Source organism: Bufo bufo, chromosome 2 (assembly GCF_905171765.1).
Source record: "Bufo bufo chromosome 2, aBufBuf1.1, whole genome shotgun sequence".
Classification (NCBI taxonomy): domain Eukaryota; kingdom Metazoa; phylum Chordata; class Amphibia; order Anura; family Bufonidae; genus Bufo; species Bufo bufo.
This window is the reverse complement of record NC_053390.1, coordinates 196,428,742-196,445,363: the sequence shown is the minus strand read 5'-3', so window position 1 is coordinate 196,445,363 and position 16,622 is coordinate 196,428,742.

Here is a 16,622-nt window from a genome sequence, read left to right as displayed (position 1 = left end):
GCAGCTGTCTCCTCCGCTAGCTATCAAGCGATTGCCAGTAGGGAACGCTTCCCTCTAGACAATCACTTGCTCGTCTGCCTGTCTAATACAGGCTTTATTCTTGACCCCAGTCATTGCAGCAGGATGTTAGCAGATTTTGAATAGGGGTTAATAGAGCTGTCCTGCAATTCAATATTAATTAACTCTGCTAGATCAGGCAAAGCATCATAATTTTGGAATAATTTGCAAAAAAAATGCTCCTTTGTATTGCTATTACATACTTGGAGCCCCCTGTTGTCCTTTTGATTCCATCTTAGACTTATCACCAAGTGGTCCAGATTTACTAATCCTATGGATGGGGTAAACTTAGGTTGGTTAAACCTGCTTTGGATTTATTCCAGTGGCTCAGGCTGGATTATAAATGTTGTGCATGAATATAGACTTGTCTAACTCTGTACCACCTATCGGTTGCCATACTTTGAGAAATAATCTTACACAAGAATTGTGGAGCAATTATGGTGAAAAATTACGCATTACTAATAGGAGTTTATTATAAACCACCTAATATACCAGAGTCCTCAGAAAATCTACTACTAAACAAGATAGACGAGGTGGCAAATCATAGTGAGGTGGTTATTATGGGGGACTTTACCCAGATATAGATTGGGAAACTGAAAGCTGTACATCTCATAAAGGAAACAGGTTCTTGACAATAACCAAAGACAATTACCTTTCCTAACTGGTTCAGAACCCGACTAGAGGGACGGCCATACTGGACTTAGTATTAACCAATAGACCTGACAGAACAACAGATGTGCAGGTTGGGGGACACCTGGGAAATAGTAACCATACAATAATAACCTTCCAATTATCTTTTAAACAAGCGTTTCTACAGGGAGGAAAAAACTTCAAAAAAGCAAAATTTAGTCAACTAAGAGAAGCCATCAAAAATAAAAATACCGCCACAAAATGGGATATTTTTAAAAGCATCCTAAAATCTAATTGTGAGAGGTACATACCTTATAGGAATAAAGGGTTAAGGAACAAGAAGAAACCAATGTGGATAAATAGAACTGTAAAGAAAGCAATAAATGACAAAAAGAAAGCATTTAAATGACTAAATCAGGAGGGCAGCCAGGAAGCACTGAAAAACTATAAGGAAAATATATATAAGATGTAAAAAAAATAATAAAAGCCGCCAAACTAGAGACTGAGAGATTAATTGCCAAAGAGAGCAAAACTAACCCTAAAATGTTCTTCAATTATATAAATTATAAAAAGTATAAATCTGAAGGTGTCGGCCCTCTACAGAGCAATGAGGGGAGAGTTGCAGAGAGCGACGAGGAGAAAGCAAAGTTATTAAATATTTTTGTCTCCACTGTATTCACTGAGGAAAATAAACTGTCAGATAAAATGCAGAATGTAAAAGTAAATTCCCCATTAAAAGTGCCCTGTCTGACCCAGGAAGAAGTACAACAGCAACTTAAAAAGATTAAAATAAACAAATTGCCAGGACCAGATGGCATACACCCCCCTATCCTAAGAGAATTAACTAATGTCATAGCCAGACCCTTATTTCTGATATTTACAGACTCTATACTGACAGGGAGTGTTCCACAGGATTGGTGCATAGCAAATGTGGTGCCAATATTCAAAAAGGGTGCAAAAACAGAGCCCGGGAACTATAGGCTGGTACGTTTAACATCTGTTGTGGGTAAACTGTTTGAAGGTTTTCTAAGAGATGCTATCTTGGAGGATCTCAAAGAAAATAAGCAAATAACGCCATATCAGCATGGCTTCATGAGGGATCTGTCATGTCAAACTAATTTAATCAGTTTCTATGAAGAGGTAAGTTCTAGACTTGACAGCGGCGAATCAATGGATGTCGTATATCTGGACTTCTCCAAAGCATTTGACACTGTACCACATAAGAGGTTAGTATATAAAAATGAGAATGCTCGGACGGGAGGAAAATGTCTATATGTGGGTAAGTAACTGGCTCAATGATAGAAAACAGAGGGTGGTTAATTATGGTACACACTCAGATTGGGGTCACTGTCACTAGTGGCGTACCTCAGGGGTCCTATTGGGCCCTGGGTTTTATCAAAAGGGGCATAGATGCCGTGATGAGAACATAGTCCACCACTTACAAATCACTTGTCAGATCACACATGGAGTACTGTAGTACAGTTCTGGGCAGCAAATTTTTGTATGGGCACCCCCAGCCCCGCCCAATTTTTGATATACTATTTTTACCCCCACCATTTATTTTTATTTTTTTACATATTTTTATTTTGTTCCTTATAGTTTTTGTCCTTTTTTATTTTTTATAAAAATCTTTTTTATTTATATGCAAATTACCTTCCTAACGTGCCCAAAGGGCTGTCCCTCCGGCCGTTTATGCCCAGCTGCGTCCATTATCGGCAAGCCCAGCGCCGTCCCGCTATTAATTATTCACTGCTGTCCTCGTCTTTTTTTTTTTCTAAGTGTGCCGTAGTGTCGCGCATGTGCCGATGTTACTCACGTGCGGGCCCGCGCGGTGTCCTGGCAGCAGCCTCAAGTAATGTAATCGCGCATGCGCCAAAAAGCGGAGAAAGCTGGCGCATGCGTGTTTACACTACTATAGGCTGCTGCCAGGACACTGCATGGGCCCGGACGTGAGTAACATCAGCGCATGCACGAGACTACGGCGCACTTAGAAAAAAAAAAGACGAGAACAGCAGTGAATAATTAACAGGGGGGCGGTGGTGGGCTTGGCGATAATGGGCGCGGCTGGGTACAAACGGCCGGAGGGACAACCTCTTGGGCACGTTAGGAAGGTAATTTGCATATAAATTAAAAAGATAAACTTGACTGACACGCTGTCGGGCGCCGGGCCTCTTGTCAGCCCGGGCCCCGAAGCAGCCGCTTCCCCTGCTTCCCCGGTAGTTACGCCACTGGTTCTGGGCTCCTGTGAACAAGGCAGACATAGCAGAGCTGGAGAGGGTTCAGAGGAGGGCAACTAAAGTAATAACTGGAATGGGGCAACTACAGTACCCTGAAAGATTATCAACATTAGGGTTATTCACTTTAGAAAAAAGACGACTGAGGGGAGATCTAATTAATATGTATAAATATATCAGGGGACAGTACAGAGATCTCTCCCATCATCTATTTATCCCCAGGACTGTGACTGTGACGAGGGGACATCCTCTGTGTCTGGAGGAAAGAACGTTTGTACATAAACATAGAAAAGGATTCTTTACGGAAAGAGCAGTGAGACTATGGAACTCTCTGCCTGAGGAGTTGGTGATGGTGAATTCACTAAAAGAGTTAAAAGGGGCCTGGATGTATTTCTGGAGTGTAATAATATTACAGGCTATAGCTACTAGAGAGGGGTCGTTGATCCAGGGAGTTATTCTGATTGCCTGATTGGAGTCGGGAAGGAATTTTTTCCCCCTTAAGTGTGGAAAATTGGCTTCTACCTCACAGTTTTTTTTTTTTTGCCTTCCTCTGGATCAACTTGCTAGATAACAGGCCGAACTGGATGGACAGATGTCTTTTTTTGGCCTTATATACTATGTTAATATGTTACTATCTTAGTACCCGCTCCATTCCAATGAAGCCCCACCTAAGCCCCATTCCCTTTCCAATCATGGCAGAAAAAGGTGTAGGAACCTTTGTGGTGCAAAATTGTGCTAATTTGCACCACTTTTTAAACAGATTATAGACACAGGCACATTAGTAACTCTGGGTGGGCCAAAGTGTTCAGTGCTGGTGAGAAGAATATGTTTCTGGTGTGTTGAATGTTTTAGGCTGGCCAGTGGCCTAAAGCAGTGTGCTACTTTATGTAGTGTTGGTTTGCTTATTGGCTGGCTTATTGAATAGCAAGCATCACTTTACCACCCATGAATAAGAAGATTCAGGGGGTGGGATTGAGCTTCTAGCCACATTAAACTCCGAACACTGTAGATGGATGGTCCAAGATGGAAGCAAGAGAACAGCAAGTTACACTATAACAAGTATGTGATATAATGTCATGGGGCAACTCTTTTAAGCCTTGGGAGAGCTTAAATATGGTGAAGACTTGATATATAAAGTACATTAGAAAGATCGAAACATAGAAGAATCACAGCAAAAAATGACCAAATGTTTCATCTAGCCTGCCCTTATATTATTTCCTTTTAATCTTTTTTCTTATAACAGATATTTGTATATTTCAGGCAAGTTTAAAAAGTTAAAAGTTTTCTTGTAATTGTAATTATTTAAGCTTTATTTTCCCATAAAGCTTGTTCTACTGTTCTATTGCATTCACATACTTTATATTTATGAGAATTAAAACGCCATCTAGTGGTAGGAGATAGAACCTATGATTGCAAACAATTTGATACTGTTTTGAAGGGAACCTGTCCTCAACTTTATGCAGTCCTTACTAACGGCAGCATAAAGTTGAGACACGCGAGTTGATTTCAGCGATCTGTCATTTAAAAGTTAAAAGTATTGGTCGCTGAGAACCCACATCACAATCATTGCAGACTGGGCCTGGAAAAGAGTCACGGCCACCTGAGAAAAGTCATGGTTATTCATAAATCACTGCTCTCCCTGCCCACCTGCTGATGACTGACAGGCTTCTACCTAGTTTTCTCCCTTTCTCTCTAGGAGAGAACTGCCAAATATCAGCAGATGGGAGGGAGAGCAGGAGATTATAATAACCATGACTCTTCTCAAGTAGATTTGACTCTTTTCAATGCCTGGGCTGCAATGATTATGAGGCTGGTTCTCAGCAACCACTTACTTTTAGCTCATGAGTGACACACAGCTGAAATCAGCATTTCTGTCACTATTTTATGCTGCCCTCAGTGAGGTCAGCATAAAGTTGATGACAGGTTCACTTTTAGCCTGTTCCGGACATAGGGCATACCGGTACGCCCTGATGTCCCGGTACTTAAGGACACAGGGCGTACCAGTTTCCAATCACTGCCGCTCGGTGGGCGGTGGGCGGAACCCGGTGCCTGCTCAAATCATTGAGCAGTCACCTGGGGACAATGCACCGGGGGGTCCTGTGACCCCCCCGTGTAGGTGATCGCAGCAAACCGCAGGTCAATTCAGAATGCCAATCACCATCCTGCGATCCTGAGAGGTGATGTGACATCACCTGTCAGGATCGCTCTCATTGGTCGGCTGGGCGGGCGGGCATTTAAAATTGGGAATTTGGGCATTTCATAAAAGCATTTGGGCATTTCATAAAAGCGACCCCATCTAAGAAACTACACCCCTCAAGGTATTCAAAACTGATTTTACAAACTTTATTAACCCTTTAGGTGTTCCTCAACAGTTTATGGCAAATGGAGATGAAATTTCAGAATTTCTATTTTTGGTAACCTTGCCTCACAAAAATGTAATATAGATAAACCAAAAATCATATGTACCCTAAAAATAGTCCCAACAAAACTGCCACCTTATACCGTAGTTTCCAAATGAGGTCACTTTTATGAGTTTCTACTCTAGGGGTGCATCAGGGGGGCTTCAAATGGGACATGGTGTAAATAAAACAGTCCAGCAAAATCTGCCTTCCAAAAACCACACGGCGCACCTTTCACTCTACGCCCTACCGTGTGCCCGTACAGTAGTTTACGGCCAAAAATGGGGTGTTTCTGCAAACTACAGAATCGGGGCAATAAATATAGCATTTTGTTTGGCTGTTAACCCTTGCTTTGTTACTGGAAAAAATGGATTAAAATGGAAAATTTGCCAAAAAATCTAAATTCTCAAATTTCATCTCCATTTGCCAATAACTCTTGCGCAACACCTAAAGGGATAACAAAGTTTGTAAAATCAGTTTTGAATACCTTGAGGGGTGTAGTTTCTTAGATGGTGTCTTTTTTTTTTTGAGTTTCTACTCTAGGGGTGCATCAGGGGGGCTTCAAATGGGACATGGTGTAAATAAACCAGTCCAGCAAAATCTGCCTTCCAAAAACCATACGGCGCACCTTTCACTCTACGCCCTACTGTGTGCCCATACAGTAGTTTACGGCCACATATGGGGCGTTTCTGCAAACTACAGAATCGGGGCAATAAATATAGCATTTTGTTTGGCTGTTAACCCTTGCTTGTTACTGGAAAAAATTTATTCAAATTGAAAATTTGCCAAAAAAATTGAAATTCTCAAATTTCATCTCCATTTGCCAATAACTCTTGTGCAATACCTAAATGGTTAACAAAGTTTGTAAAATCAGTTTTGAATACCTTAAGGGGTGTAGTTTCTTAGATGTGGTCACTTTTTGGAGTTTCTACTCTAGGGGTGCATCAGGGGGCTTCAAATAGGACATGGTGTAAATAACCAGTCCAGCAAAATCTGCCTTCCAAAAACCATATGGCGCACCTTTCCCTCTATGCCCTACTGTGTGCCCTACAGTAGTTTACGGCCACATATGGGGTGTTTCTGCAACAGAATCGGGGCAATAAATATAGCATTTTGTTTGGCTGTTAACCCTTGCTTTGTTAGTGGATTAAAATGAATAAAAATGGAAAATTTTCCAAAAATTTTATATCCATTTGCCATTAACTCTTGTTGAACACCTAAAGGCTTAACGACGTGTGTAAAATCAGTTTTGAATACCTTGAGGGGTGTAGTTTCTAGAATGGGGTCATTTTGGGGTGGTTTCTATTATGTAAGCCTATCAAAGTGACTTCAGACCTGAATTGGTCCCTAAAAAATGGTTTTTTGAAAATTTCTGAAAAATTTCAAGATTTGCTTCTAAACTTCTAAGCCTTGTAACGTCCCCAAAAACTAAAATGTAATTCCCAAAATTATCCAAACTTGAAGTAGACATATGGGGAATGTAAAGTAATAACTATTTTTGGAGGTATTACTATGTATTATAGAAGTAGAGAAATTGAAACTTGGAAATTTGCAATTTTTTCCAAAATTTTTGGAAATTTGGTATTTGTTTATAAATAAAAATGAATTTTTTTTACTTCATTTTACCAGTATCGTGAAGTACAATATGTGACGAAAAAACAATCTCAGAATGGCCTGGATAAGTCAAAGCATTTTAGCATTATCACCACTTAAGGGCTCTTTCACACTTGCGTTGTCCGGATCCGGCGTGTACTCCATTTTCCGGAATTACAAGCCGGATCCGGAAAAACGCAAGTGAACTGAAAGCATTTGAAGACGGATCCGTCTTCAAAATGCGTTCAGTGTTACTATGGCACCCAGGACGCTATTAAAGTCCTGGCTGCCATAGTAGTAGTGGGGAGCGGTATACTTACAGTCCGTGCGGCTCCCGGGACGCTCCAGAATGACGTCAGAGCGCCCCATGCGCATGGATCACATGATCCATGCGATCACGTCATCCATGCATGTGGGGCGCCCTGACGTCACTCTGGAGCACCCGGGGAGCCGCACGGACGGTAAGTATACTGCTCCCCCGCTCCCCACTACACTTTACCATGGCAAACAGGATTTTAGCGTCCTGGAAGCCATGGTAACCATTCAGAAAAAGCTAAACGTCGGATCCGGCAATGCGCCGAAACAACGTTTACCTTAAGGCCGGATCCGGATTAATGCCTTTCAATGGGCATTAATTCTGGATCTGGCCTTGCGGCAAGTGTTCAGGATTTTTGGCCGGAGCAAAAAGCGCAGCATGCTGCGGTATTTTCTCCGGCCAAAAAACGTTCCGGTCCGGAACTGAAGACATCCTGATGCATCCTGAACGGATTTCTCTAAGGCTACTTTCACACTTGCGTTGTTCTTTTCCGGCATAGAGTTCCGTCACAGGGGCTCTATACCGGAAAAGAACTGATCAGTTTTATCCCCATGCATTCTGAATGGATAGTAATCCGTTCAGTTTGCATCAGGATGTCTTCAGTTCAGTCGTTTTGACTGATCAGGCAAAAGAGAAAACCGCAGCATGCTACGGTTTTCTCTCCGGCGAAAAAAACTGAAGACTTGCCTGAATGCCGGATCCGGCATTTTTTCCCATAGGAATCTATTAGCGCCGGATCCGGCATTCAGAATACCGGAATGCCGGATCCGTCATTCGCAGACCGATAAAAATGTGAAAAAATGTACAAGACGGATCCGTCTGTCCGCATGACAAGCGGAGAGACGGATCCGTCCTTGCAATGCATTTGTGAGACGGATCCGCATCCGGATCCGTCTCACAAATGCTTTCAGTCAGCGGCAGATCGGCGGATCCGGCGGGCAGTTCCGATGACGGAACTGCTCGCCGGATCACACAGCCGCAAGTGTGAAAGTAGCCTACAGTGACACTGGTCAGATTTGCAAAAAATTGCCCGGTCCTTAAGGTGAAATATGGCTGTGTCCTAAAGGGGTTAAAGACAACCTGTCAACACGAAATACAATGCAATCTGCAGGCAGCATGTTATGGAGCAGGAGGAGCTGAGAAGATTGATATAAACTTTTGTGGGGAAAAATTCAGTAAAGCTTGTAATTTATACATTTAAAGAGGACCTTTCACCACCCCTCCTGACATGTCTGTTTTAATAGCAGCATGCATTCCCCATGTAATAACAATTCTGGAGCATCTATTTTTATGGCTGTATGTTGTGCCATTCCTTTATTATTTCTACTAGAAGTTATGAATGAATTGCTAGCAGTCTGCAGTAAGGGTACAGAGGGGTGGTAACAAGTTGGGGGGGGGGGGGTGTCACTGCATAGTCTGAAAATAGCAGCACTGACTGGATAGTGAGTCTGTCCAGGGACTCCCCACCCCAACTGGTTACCACCCCTCTGTACCCTTACTGCAGACTGCTAGCAATTACAGGGAGTGCAGAATTATTAGGCAAGTTGTATTTTTGAGGATTAATTTTATTATTGAACAACAATCATGTTCTCAATGAACCCAAAAAACTCATTAATATCAAAGCTGAATATTTTTGGAAGTAGTTTTTAGTTTGTTTTTAGTTTTAGCTATTTTAGGGGGATATCTGTGTGTGCAGGTGACTATTACTGTGCATAATTATTAGGCAACTTAACAAAAAACAAATATATACCCATTTCAATTATTTATTTTTACCAGTGAAACCAATATAACATCTCAACATTCACAAATATACATTTCTGACATTCAAAAAAAAACAAAAACAAATCAGTGACCAATATAGCCACCTTTCTTTGCAAGGACACTCAAAAGCCTGCCATCCATGGATTCTGTCAGTGTTTTGATCTGTTCACCATCAACATTGCGTGCAGCAGCAACCACAGCCTCCCAGACACTGTTCAGAGAGGTGTACTGTTTTCCCTCCTTGTAAATCTCACATTTGATGATGGACCACAGGTTCTCAATGGGGTTCAGATCAGGTGAACAAGGAGGCCATGTCATTAGATTTTCTTCTTTTATACCCTTTCTTGCCAGCCACGCTGTGGAGTACTTGGACGCGTGTGATGGAGCATTGTCCTGCATGAAAATCATGTTTTTCTTGAAGGATGCAGACTTCTTCCTGTACCACTGCTTGAAGAAGGTGTCTTCCAGAAACTGGCAGTAGGACTGGGAGTTGAGCTTGACTCCATCCTCAACCCGAAAAGGCCCCACAAGCTCATCTTTGATGATACCAGCCCAAACCAGTACTCCACCTCCCACCTTGCTGGCGTCGGAGTCGGACTGGAGCTCTCTGCCCTTTACCAATCCAGCCACGGGCCCATCCATCTGGGCCCATCAAGACTCACTCTCATTTCATCAGTCCATAAAACCTTAGAAAAATCTGTCTTGAGATATTTCTTGGCCCAGTCTTGACGTTTCAGCTTGTGTGGTCGTCTTGTTCAGTGGTGGTCGTCTTTCAGCCTTTCTTACCTTGGCCATGTCTCTGAGTATTGCACACCTTGTGCTTTTGGGCACTCCAGTGATGTTGCAGCTCTGAAATATGGCCAAACTGGTGGCAAGTGGCATCTTGGCAGCTGCACGCTTGACTTTTCTCAGTTCATGGGCAGTTATTTTGCGCCTTGGTTTTTCCACACGCTTCTTGCGACCCTGTTGACTATTTTGAATGAAACGCTTGATTGTTTGATGATCACGCTTCAGAAGCTTTGCAATTTTAAGAGTGCTGCATCCCTCTGCAAGATATCTCACTATTTTTGACTTTTCTGAGCCTGTCAAGTCCTTCTTTTGACCCATTTTGCCAAAGGAAAGGAAGTTGCCTAATAATTATGCACACCTGATATAGGGTGTTGATGTCATTAGACCACACCCCTTCTCATTACAGAGATGCCCATCACCTAATATGCTTAATTGGTAGTAGGCTTTCGAGCCTATACAGCTTGGAGTAAGACAACATGCATAAAGAGGATGATGTGGTCAAAATACTCATTTGCCTAATAATTCTGCACGCAGTGTATTCATAACTTCTAGTAGAAATAATAAAGGAATGGCACAACATACAGACAGCCATAAGATTAGATGTTCCAGAATTGTTATTACATGGGGAATGCATGAAGCTATTGTCAGAAGAGGTGAAAAGTCCTCTTTAACCCCTTCAGGACCCTGACATTTTTCACCTTAAGGACAAGACCATTTTTTTGCAAATCTGACATGTGTCACTTTATGTGGTGATAACTTTAAAACGCTTTTACTTATCCAGGCCATTCTGAGATTGTTTTCTTGTCACGTATTGTACTTCATGACAGTGGTAAAATGTAATCAAAAATATTTTTTTTATTTATAAATGTACCAAAAATTTTGAAAAATTAGCAAATTTCCAAATTTACATTTCTCTACTTTTATAATAGATAGTAATACCTCAAAAAATTGTTATTACTTTACATTCCCCATATGTCTACTTCATGTTTGGATCATTTTGTGAATGCCAATTTATTTTTTTGGGAAGTTAGAAGGCTTAGAAGTTTAGAAGCAAATCTTGAAATTTTTCAGAAGATTTCTAAAACCCACTTTTTCAGGACCAGTTCAGGTCTGAAGTCACTTTGTGAGGCTTACATAATAGAAACCACCCAAAAATGACCCCATTTTACAAACTACACCCATCAAGGTATTCAAAACTGATTTTACAAACTTTGTTAACCCTTTAGGTGTTCCACAAGAATTAATGGAAAATAGGGATAAAATTTAAAAATTTCACTTTTTTGGCAGATTTTCCATTTCAATCAATTTTTTCCAGTTACAAAGCAAGGGTTAACAGCTAAACAAAACTCAATATTTATAACCCTGATTCTGTAGTTTACAGAAACACCCAATATGAGGTCGTAAACTGCTGTACGGGCACATGGCATTGCACAGAAGTAAAGGAGCGCCATACGGTTTTTGGAAGGCAGATTTTGCTGGACTGGTTTTGTCACGGTCATTTTAGTGTTTGACCGTGACACGGTTGCTGTGCAGACTCGTTGATTGTGGCAAGGTGTAGTTTGTTGTTTGCACGTGCACTTTTCTTTTATATGGTGTTTTCCCTGTTTTTGTTGGCACAGGGTTAATTACTAGTGGTGTGGTAGGTGTGACCTCAGGCCTCCTTATATATTAGTGTGTTGGAGCCTGAGGTCATAGTTTGTTGGTTGTCAGTCTGTGTAGGAGCTTTGCTCCCTGGCTGAATGTGGTGTCTGTGTGAGTCACCCTTATTTATTATATTGTTTACCTTGCCCTGGCTGTGTGTCCCCTCCGGTGTGTCTCTGCTATTCCTCCCCCACCTGGTGTATGTTGTTTTGGTGTGGTCTGTGTTTGGAGGTTTATATGTTGGTGTGCCTGCTCCAAAAGGGGCTTGCTTTCCCGGAGGGGTTTAAGCAATAGCAAGATTGTGGGCTTCCCAGCCTGGAGCCGTCCTTCCATCTCGTCTGCGGCAGGTAAGTGTGGATAGCATTTGTTTTGTTGCTGTGTTACTTACCTGCCGTACTGCTTATTCCATAGTCTTGCATCCTGCCAGCTACTGAGCCTCTGAAGACACCATTCATCCGTGGTGAAGGATGAATGGGTGGTCTCTGCCCTGTCATCAGGCCAAGGGCATAGAAGGGATACCTAGGGTTCTAGGTTGGTGAGCATTAGCCCCCTTACCTTCAGAGGCGACTCATGCACTAGGAGTCTAGGGAGATTTCAGGGTTGCATTAGGAGGTGACCTGCTCCCTGTTACCTGCTATCTGGCGTTGCAGCCACTGTCATTGCCCGGTGAGGGGTTTTCCCCACTCCCCGCCGTGACAGGTTTTTTGACACCATGTCCTATTTTAAGCCACCCTGATGCACCCCTAGAGTAGAAACTCCAAAAAAGTGACTCCATTTTGGAAAATACGGGATAAGGTGGCAGTTTTGTTGGTACTATTTTAGGGTACATATGATTTTTGGTTGCTTTATATTACACTTTTTGTGACGCAAGGTAACAAGAAATAGCTGTTTTGGCACCGTTTTTATTTTTTGTTATTTACAGCATTCATCTGACAGGTTAGATCATGTGGTATTTTTATAGAGCAGGTTGTTACGGACGTGACAATACCAAATTTTACTACTTTTTGGTTGTTTGTTTCAGTTTTTCAGTTTTTATTTTTTGGGCGACTGTCTTGTGTAGGGGCTCATTTTTTTCGGGATGAGATGATGGTTTGATTGGTACTATTATAGGGTGCATATAACTTTTTGATCGCTTGCTATTACACTTTTTGTGATGTAAAGTGACAAAAAAATGGCTTTTATTACACCGTTCGGTCATGTGATATTTTTATAGAGCAGGTTATTACAGACGCGGCGATACCTAATATGTCTACTTTTTTTAATGTAAGGTTTACACAATGATTTCATTTTTGAAACAAAAAAATCATGTTTTAGTGTCTCCATAGTTTTTTCAGTTTTTGGGCGATTATCTTATATAGGGTATGATTTTTGTGGGATGAGATGACGGTTTGATTGGCACTATTTTGGGGTGTGTAGGACTTTTTGATCGCTTGCTATTACGCTTTCTGTGATGTAAGGTGCCAAAAAAAGGCTTTTTTCACACAGTTTCTTTTTTTTTTTTACGGTATTCACCTGAGGGGTTAGGTCATGTGATATTAGGTCATTTTAAAATGGTAAAAAGCAGAGTGGATCCAGCATGCATGTGGATCCAACACTCCCTGAACTTTATGGCAGCCATTATGGCGCATAACAGGCAGTATTTAGTGTTAGGACCCGTCTAACAGAGATCGCCTTGATGTACGGCAGACGGGCTCAGATGGTTTCGTAAAAAATGCATTGGCCAAGCATCTCACTTTATAAATAAGCGTAGCATTAGCATTATGATTTTTGGCATTATTGTACTTTATCTGATTTGCAAGGTGCTGCTGCATTGTCTCTTTTTTTCCTCTAGGTCTTTGCCATGGCGGCGTGCACCTGCGCACTGGGAGGTGCTGACTAACCCCCTTTTTTTGCAGATCCATAGTGTGAGAGCCATAGTTTTTTCAGTTTTTGGGCTATTATCTTAGATAGGGTATTATTTTTGCGGGATGAGATGACGGTTTGATTGGCACTATTTTGGGGTGTGTATGACTTTTTGATCGCTTGCTATTGCACTTTTTGTGATGTAAGGTGACAAAAAAATTGCTTTTTTTACACCGTTTTTATTTTAAAAAAATTACGGTGTTTACGTGAGGGATTAGGTCATGTGATATTCTTATAGAGCAGGTTCTTACGGACATGGCAATACCTAATATGTATACTTTTTTTATTTACTTAAGTTTTACACAATAACAGCATTTTTAAAACCAAAAAATGATGTTTTAGTGTCTCCATATTCTGAGCCATAGTTTTTTTTTTTTTTTTTGGGCGATTGTCTTAGGTAGAGGCTAATTTTTAGCGTGATGAGGTGACGGTTAGATACTATTTTGGCGGGCATATGCCTTTTTGATCGCTTGGTGTTGTACTTTTAGTGATGTAAGGTGACCAAAAAATTGTTTATTTAGCACAGTTTTTTTATTTTATTTTTTTGACGGTGTTCATCTGAGGGGTTAGGTCATGTGATATGTTTATAGAGCCGGTCGATACGGACGCGGCGATACCTAATATGTCTACTTTTTTCCCTATTTTTTACAATTTTTTTTAACTTTATTTGGGGAAAATTACGTGTTTTTTTTACTTGAAACTGTTAATTTTTTGGGGGCAAAACTTTATTTTTTTTTTTTTTTTCACTTTATTTTTTGTCCCACTTTGGGACTTCAACTTTTGGGGGTCTGATCCCTTTTACAATGCATTCCAATACTTCTGTATTTGAATGCATTGGCTGTATGTGTAATACAGTGTGTATTACACATACAGCTTCCTGCCTGTGAGATCCAGGGGGCTGGATCTCACAGGCTCTCCCCCGAAGGCATCTCCGATGCCTAAGGAAGGCATCGCGCTGTCTTTCATGCCATCGGGTCCCCGTCACAGCAGCACGGGGACCCGATGGCAGCTCCGATGCCCGCCCGACATCGCATGTGCCGTGGTCAGCGCTGACCGAGGCACATCAAGGGTTAATGCACCGGCAGCGGTGATTTCACCGATGCTGGCGCATGCAGCAGGGTCCGGCTATCAGTGACTGCCGGACCCCTGCCGCTGATCGGGCAGGCGCAGCTCCTGAACCCGCCCGATCACCATGAAGTTCATGTACGTCATGGGTCTTTAAGTCCCGGAAAGAAATTACGTACATGTACGTCATGGGTCCTAAAGGGGTTAAAGAGTTACTGATGACCAATGTATTTGTGGGATGATTATATGGCACTTACTAACATAGCCGTTGTTAAAATTCTGCACCATTTCCTATATTTCATAAGGTATACCCTTTTTTATAAAGTCTTGTGTGCTGTCCACACAGAGGTCCTACCCATAGGATGGCCGCTGATGTAGAGTCATATAACCAGGCAATATGTGATGTCTCCACCATTCAAATACACAGCATCTACTATCTGCACTTGTTTTGTTGGGAGTTCTGTTGGAGGTGACTTGCCTGGTCACATGACATCAGCAGCCATCTTATGAACTGGACCTCTGTGTGGACACCACAAAAGACTTTGTAAACAAGGGTGCATATCTTATGAAATATAGAAAATGGTGCAGAATTACACAAAGGCTAAATTAGAAAAAGCCATATAATCATCTCACAAATACATTGGTCAACATCAACCAGAAAGTGGCCAACCCCTTTAAAGGGAACCTGTCACCTCTACTATGCTACCCTCACTGAGCGTTTCTAAATGTTCATTGTGTTACCCTAAACATATAAATTACACTTTTAATTTAATTTGCAGACTAATTCAATAAGTATTATGCATCTTTGTATTTCCCGCCTTTTATGCAAATTAACAAAAAAGAGTCATATCTTACTTGTGTGACCCGAGAAGAGTCATATTTTCAAGCTGTAACTCATCTCAGGTTAATTTGCATATGTATCAAATCGTTTTTTTACACAATAAAAGCACACAGAGCTATGGGGGCTGGGTATTGCGGATGTGCTAGCGGCCTTCTACCAACCCATGTCCTCAGCTCTATACCCAAAATCCAGGTGACAGGTTCCCTTTAAGTCTCTCATTTTTCCTAATATTAATTGTACCTGTGGGAGGTGTTAAACAGGGAATGATATCAATCACTGATAAGTGTGTATACATACATAGCTGTCAGTCACTGATAACTGTACATGGGGCCAGTCTTAAAGGTGTTCTCTGGGAATTAAGAAAATGAAAATGCTTAAATATTACTTATTTTTCTAGGGAGCAATCATTAGGAGAAATAAAATGGCTGACGTCTATTAGTGCACACAAAACCTGTCCTAATCACACAGGACAAGTTACTTCAGAACACTGAGCTAAAGAGCTACCTCATCCTGCTCTCTGCTCTACTTGTCAGGGATTATGATCCTGAATACAGATGATAAGATCTTCAGCTGAATCTCTGTAGGAATGGAGGTCATGAGGAGACATGAAGTACAGAGAGGACAGACAGGACAGACTGTGGTAATGTGGGGCTGTGGTAATGGAGACTGCATACAAGAGCTGCTGCTCCATAACCACATGCCCACCTCCTCTCTGTACTTCATGTCTCCTCATGAACTCCATTTCTACAGTGATTCAGCTGAAGATCCTATCATCTGCATCCAGGATCATCATCGCTGACCAGCAGAGAGGAGGATGAGGCAGCTCTTTAGCTTAGTATTGTAAATAAACTTGTCCACCTGTGTGATTAGGACAGGTTTTGTGTGTACTAATAGGATTGCGGCCATTTTATTTTTCCTAATGATTGCTCCCTAGACAAAACAAGCCATTATAAATAATGACAGGTATTTGGGAATATATTTATAATAAAGTAATATTTAAGAGTTTTCAGTAAATTTATTTTCTAAATTCCCAGAGAACCCTTTTAAATATAGAAAGAGCAGAGATTTAAATGTATAAATTAAGTTTTACTGAATCTCTCCCCGGAAAACTCTGTATCAATCTGTTCAGCTCCTCCTACTCTATAAGGCCTCATGCACATGGCCGTCGCCTGGCCGTGGCCATATTGTGGCCTGCAAACAGCGGGTCCGCAATATGCGGGCACCGGCCATGTGCTCCCCGCATCATAGGAGTGCTTTTGTGGTGTTTCTGTTCGTGCCTCCGCACCGCAAAAAATAGAACTTGTTCTATTTTTTTGTGGTGCGGACGGATCATGGACCCATTCAAGTTGAATGGGTCTCGATCCGTCCCGGCCGCCGCACGGATATTGCCCGTG